The 5,981-nt window shown below is 40.9% G+C and overlaps 1 non-coding gene across 1 annotated transcript; it reads left to right on the plus strand.

Annotated features, from left to right (window-relative positions):
- The first annotated feature begins 2,961 nt into the window (after positions 1-2,961).
- Positions 2,962-3,069, plus strand: LOC130971472 (small nucleolar RNA R71). Its single transcript, XR_009082690.1, has one exon. It is a non-coding gene; the product is annotated as a small nucleolar RNA R71 (small nucleolar RNA).
- Positions 3,070-5,981: the final 2,912 nt, after the last annotated feature.

Below are 5,981 nucleotides of genomic sequence, written 5' to 3' on the forward strand. Positions count from 1 at the left end.
ATTGTGCGCCCTCTTCACATATGACTGTGAGGACTTGGTCCAACCTTTGATCAAAGTTGACCCTTCTAGTGTAAGGGTGCTCATCTCCTTGCATCATAGGCAAGTTAAACGCCACCCTCACACTTTCCGGACTAAAATCCAAGTATTTCCCCCGAACCATAGTAAGATAATTCTTTGGATCCGGGTTCACACTTTGGTCATGGTTCTTGGTGATCCATGCATTGGCATAGAACTCTTGAACCATCAAGATTCCGACTTGTTGAATGGGGTTGGTAAGTACTTCCCAACCTCTTCTTCGGATCTCATGGCGGATCTCCGGATATTCACCCTTTTTGAGTGAAAAGGGGACTTCGGGGATCACCTTCTTCAAGGCCACAACTTCATAGAAGTGGACTTGATGCACCCTTGAGAGGAATCTATCCATCTCCCATGACTCGGAGGTGGAAGCTTTTGCCTTCCCTTTCCTCTTTCTAGAGGTTTCTCCGGCCTTGGATGCCATAAATGGTTATGGAAAAACGAAAAAGCAACGCTTTCACCACACCAAACTTAAAATGTTTGCTCGTCCTCGAGCAAAAGAAGAAAGAAGAGAGTAGAAGAAGAAGAAATGAGGAAGAGGGAGATGGTGGTGTATTCGGCCAAGAAGGGTAAGAAAGGGTGTTTAGGTTGTGTGAAAATGAAGGGTTGGAGAAGGGTATTTATAGGAGAGAGGGGGGTGAGGGTTCGGCCATTTGAGGGTGGGTTTGGGAGGGAAAGTGGTTTGAAGGGTGAGGTTGGTGAGGGGTTTTTGGGGAAGAGGTGTTGAGGTGATTGGTGAATGGGGGAAGAAGAGAGAGAGTGATGGTAGGGTCCTGTGGGGTCCACAGATCCTGTAGTGTCAAGGAAAAGGCATCCTTGCACCAAATGGCATCAAAATCCACGTTTTGAGCCTTTTCTGGCGTTAAACGCCGGGCTGGTGCCCATTCCTGGCGTTTAACGCCAGGTTTTTACCCTTTACTGGCGTTTAACGCCAGTCTGGTGCCCCTTTCTGGCGTTAAACGCCCAGAATGGTGCCAGACTGGGCGTTAAACGCCCAACAGCTAGCATTACTGGCGTTTGAACGCCAGCTTCTTCTTCTCCAGGGTGTGCTGTTTTTCTTCCTGTTTTTCATTTTGTTTTTGCTTTTTTCATTGTTTTTGTGACTTCTTATGATCATCAACCTACAAAAAAGATAAAATAACAAAAGAAAATAATTAATTATAAAACATTGGGTTGCCTCCCAACAAGCGCTTCTTTAATGTCATTAGCTTGACAGAGGACTCTCATGGAGCCTCAGAGATGCTCAGAACCGTGTTGGAACTTCCCAACACCAAACTTAGAGTTTGAATGTGGCCTCCCAACACCAAACTTAGAGTCTGACTGTGGGGGCTCTGTTTGGCTCTGTTTTGAGAGAAGCTCTTCATGCTTCTTCTCCATGATGACAGAGGGATATCCTTGGGCCTTAAACACCAAGGATTCTTCATTCACTTGAATGATCAACTCTCCTCTATCAACATCAATCACAGCCTTTGCTGTGGCTAGGAAGGGTCTGCCAAGGATGATTGATTCATCCATGCACTTCCCAGTCTCTAGGACTATGAAATCAGTAGGAATGTAATGGTCTTCAACCTTAACCAGAACATCCTCTACAAGTCCATAGGCTTGTTTTCTTGAGTTGTCTGCCATCTCTAGTGAGATTTTTGCAGCTTGCACCTCAAAGATCCCTAATTTCTCCATTACAGAGAGGGGCATGAGGTTTATACTTGACCCCAAGTCACACAAGGCCTTCTTGAAGGTCATGGTGCCTATGGTACAAGGTATAGAAAACTTCCCAGGATCCTGCCTCTTTTGAGGCAATTGCTGCCTAGACAAGTTATCCAGTTCTTTGGTGAGCAAAGGGGGTTCATCCTCCCAAGTCTCATTTCCAAATAACTTGTCATTCAGCTTCATGATTGCTCCAAGGTATTTAGCAACTTGCTCCTCAGTGACATACTCCTCCTCTTCAGAGGAAGAATACTCATCAGAGCTCATGAAAGGCAGTAGTAAGTCCAAGGGAATCTCTATGGTCTCAGTTTGAGCCTTAGATTCCCAAGGTTCCTCATTGGGGAACTCATTGGAGGCCAGTGGACGTCCAGTGAGGCCTTCCTCAGTGGCGTTCACTGCCTCTTCTTCCTCCCAGAATTCGGCCATATTTATGGCTTTGCACTCTCCTTTTGGATTTTCTTCAGTGTTACTTGGGAGAGTGCTTGGGGGAAGTTCAGTAATTTTCTTGCTCAGCTGACCCACTTGTCCTTCCAAATTCTTAATGGAGGATCTAGTTTCAGTCATGAAACTTTGAGTGGTTTTGATTAGATCAGAGACCATGGTTGCTAAGTCAGAGGTATTCTGCTTAGAGCTCTCTGTCTGTTGCTGAGAAGATGATGGAAAAGGTTTACCATTGTTAAACCTGTTTCTTCCACCATTATTATTGAAACCTTGTTGAGGTCTCTCTTGATTCTTCCATGAGAGATTTGGGTGATTTCTCCATGAAGAATTATAGGTGTTTCCATAGGGTTCTCCTAGGTAATTCACCTCTTCCATGGAAGGGTTCTCAGGATCATAAGCTTCTTCCTCAGATGAAGCATCCTTAGTACTGTTTGGTGCATTTTGCATTCCAGACAGACTTTGAGAAATCAAATTGACTTGTTGAGTCAATATCTTGTTCTGAGCCAATATGGCATTCAGAGTGTCAATCTCAAGAACTCCTTTCTTCTGACTAGTCCCATTGTTCACAGGATTCCTTTCAGAAGTGTACATGAATTGGTTATTTGCAACCATTTCAATCAATTCTTGAGCTTCTGCAGGCGTCTTCTTCAGATGAAGAGATCCTCCAGCAGAGCTATCCAAAGACATCTTGGATAGTTCAGAGAGACCATCATAGAAAATACCTATGATGCTCCATTCAGAAAGCATGTCTGAAGGACATCTTCTGATTAATTATTTGTATCTTTCCCAAGCTTCATAGAGGGATTCTCCATCCTTCTGTCTGAAGGTTTGGACTTCCACTCTAAGCTTACTCCATCTTTGTGGTGGAAAGAACTTTGCCAAGAAGGCATTGACTAGCTTTTCCCAAGAGTCCAGGCTTTCTTTAGGTTGGGAGTCCAACCATATTCTAGCTCTGTCTCTCACAGCAAAAGGGAATAGCATCAGTCTATAGACCTCAGGGTTAACCCCATTAGTCTTGACTGTGTCACAGATTTGCAAGAACTCAGCTAAAAACTGATGAGGATCTTCCATTGGAAGTCCATGAAACTTGCAATTCTGTTGCATTAGAGAAACTAATTGAGGCTTAAGCTCAAGTTGTTTGCTCCAATGGCAGGGATAGAGATGCTTCTCCCATAGAAATCAGGAGTAGGTGCAGTAAAGTCACCAAGCACCTTCCTTGCATTGTTGGCATTGTTGTTGTTTTCGGCGGCCATTTGTTCTTCTTCCTTGAAGAATTCGGTCAGGTGCTCTAAAGAGAGTTGTGTTTTGGCTTCTCTTAGCTTTCGCTTCAAGGTTCTCTCAGGTTCAGGATCAGCCTCAACAAGAATGCCTTTGTCTTTGCTCCTGCTCATGAGAAAGAGAAGGGAACAAGAAAATGTGGAATCCTCTATGTCACAGTATAGAGATTCCTTTAGGTGTCAGAGGAAAAGAAAAATAGAAGAAAGAAGAAGGAGAAGAAGAATTCGAACTTTAGTTAGATAAGGTTCGAATTGTGCATTCAGAAGGAGTGGTACTCCATAAATAGAAGGATGTGGGAAGGAGGGAAGAGAATTTTTGAAAATTCATTTAAAAGATTTTGAAAACATTTTGAAAATTTGATTGATAATTTTCGAAAATTAAAAGTGAAAAAGAAATCAAGTGATTTTTGAAAAAGATTTTGAAATTAGAAATTAAAAAGATTTGATTGAAAACTATTTTGAAAAAGATGTGGTTAAAAAGATTTAATTGAAAAGTTATGGTTTTAAAAAGATGTGATTGAGAAGATATGATTTGAAAACAATTTTAAAAGATATGATTTGAAAACAATTTGAAAAGATATGACTTTAAAAATTAATGACTTGCCTAACAAGAAAAGATATGATTCAAACATAAAACCTTTCTCAACAGAAAAGGCAACAATTTTTGAGATGTTCAATCAAATCATTAATTGTTAGTAAGTATCTTTTAAAAAGGAAAGAAATTGATTTTGAAAACATTTGATTGAAAGATATGATTTGAAAAAGATTTGATTTTGAAAAACTTTGAAAACTTGAAAAAAATTGATTTTGAAAACAAAATCTTCCCCCTAGCACCATCCTGGCGTTAAACGCCCAGAATGGTATACATTCTGGCGTTTAACGCCCAAAATGCACCCTTTTTGGGCGTTAAACGCCCAACCCGGTACCCTGGCTGGCGTTTAAACGCCAGTCTGCCTTCTTCACTGGGCATTTTTGAATGCTCAGCTTTTTCTGTATAATTCCTCTGCAGTATGTTCTGAATCTTCAATTCTTTGTATCATTGACTTGAAAAGACACAAATTAAAAATATTTTTGGATTTTTTAATAATCAAAATGCAAAATGAATCAATTAACCATGCATGCAAGACACCAAACTTAGCAGTTTGTATACTACTGACACTAACAATATGAAAATGCATATGAGACACACAAAATACTTCAAGTCAATAGAATTCAAAGATCAAAACAAAGAAATATATGCATGGATTCGAAAATTATAACAAAAACATGCATTTGACACCAAACTTAGGATGAGACACTGAACTTATGCAAGAAACATCAAATTTTTTTTGGTCTTTTTATGATTTTGTAATTTTTTTGTGTTTTTCGAAAATTAAGTAGGAAAAGGTATCAAAATTCTAAATGAGAATTCCAGGAATCAGTGCAATGCTAGTCTAAGACTCCGGTCCAGGAATTAGACATGGCTTCACAGCCAGCCAAGCTTTCAAAGAAAGCTTCGGTCCAAAACACTAGACATGGCCAGAGGCCAGCCAAATCTTAGCAGATCACTGCTCCAAAAGCAAGATCAACAAGCTCTTGTGATGATAAGTTGAAACCTCGGTCCAATGAAATTAGACATGGCTTCTCAGCCAGCCAGATTTCAACAAATCATCATGAAACTCTAGAATTCATCTTCAAGAATTTCGAAAAAAATAATACCTAATCTAAGCAACAAGATGAACCGTCAGTTGTCCAGCCTAAACAATCCCGGGCAATAACACCAAAAACTTGATGTTGTTGCCAGATCTTGGCACTGATGTTACCAAAAGCTTGCTCAAAACTTGAACAATCCCCGGCAACGGCGCCAAAAACTTGGTGCGCGAAATTGTGAACAATACTTTTTCACAACTCAAATAATCCCCGGTAATGGCTCCAAGAACTTGGTGGCTCAATACCATGGCATTACACAACTTCGCACAACTAACCAGCAAGTGCACTAGGTCGTCCAAGTAATAAACCTTACGTGAGTAAGGGTCGATCCCACGGAGATTGTTAGTATTGAAGCAAGCTATGGTCATCTTGTAAATCTTAGTCAGGCAAACTCAGATGTATATGATGATGAACGAAAATAACATAAAAGATAAGGATAGAGATACTTATGTATATCATTGGTGTAAGAGCTTCAGACAAGTGTATGAAGATGCCTTCCCTTCCGTCTCTCTGCTTTCCTAATGCCTTCATCCAATCCTTTCTTACTCCTTTCCATGGCAAGCTCGTGTAAGGTTTCACTGTTGTCAGCAGCTACCTCCCATCCGCGCAGTGAAAGCTAATGCACACACTCTGTCACAGTGCTGCCAATCACCGGTTTGGTTCCCTCCCCTACCGGAATAGAATAACTCTTTTGCGTTTGTCACTAACGCCCAGTAGGTTACAGGTTTGAAGCACGTCACAGTCATTCAATCATTGAATCCTACTCAGAATACAACAGACAAGGTTAGACCTTCC

This window comes from Arachis stenosperma, chromosome 3 (assembly GCF_014773155.1).
Source record: "Arachis stenosperma cultivar V10309 chromosome 3, arast.V10309.gnm1.PFL2, whole genome shotgun sequence".
Lineage (NCBI taxonomy): Eukaryota > Viridiplantae > Streptophyta > Magnoliopsida > Fabales > Fabaceae > Arachis > Arachis stenosperma.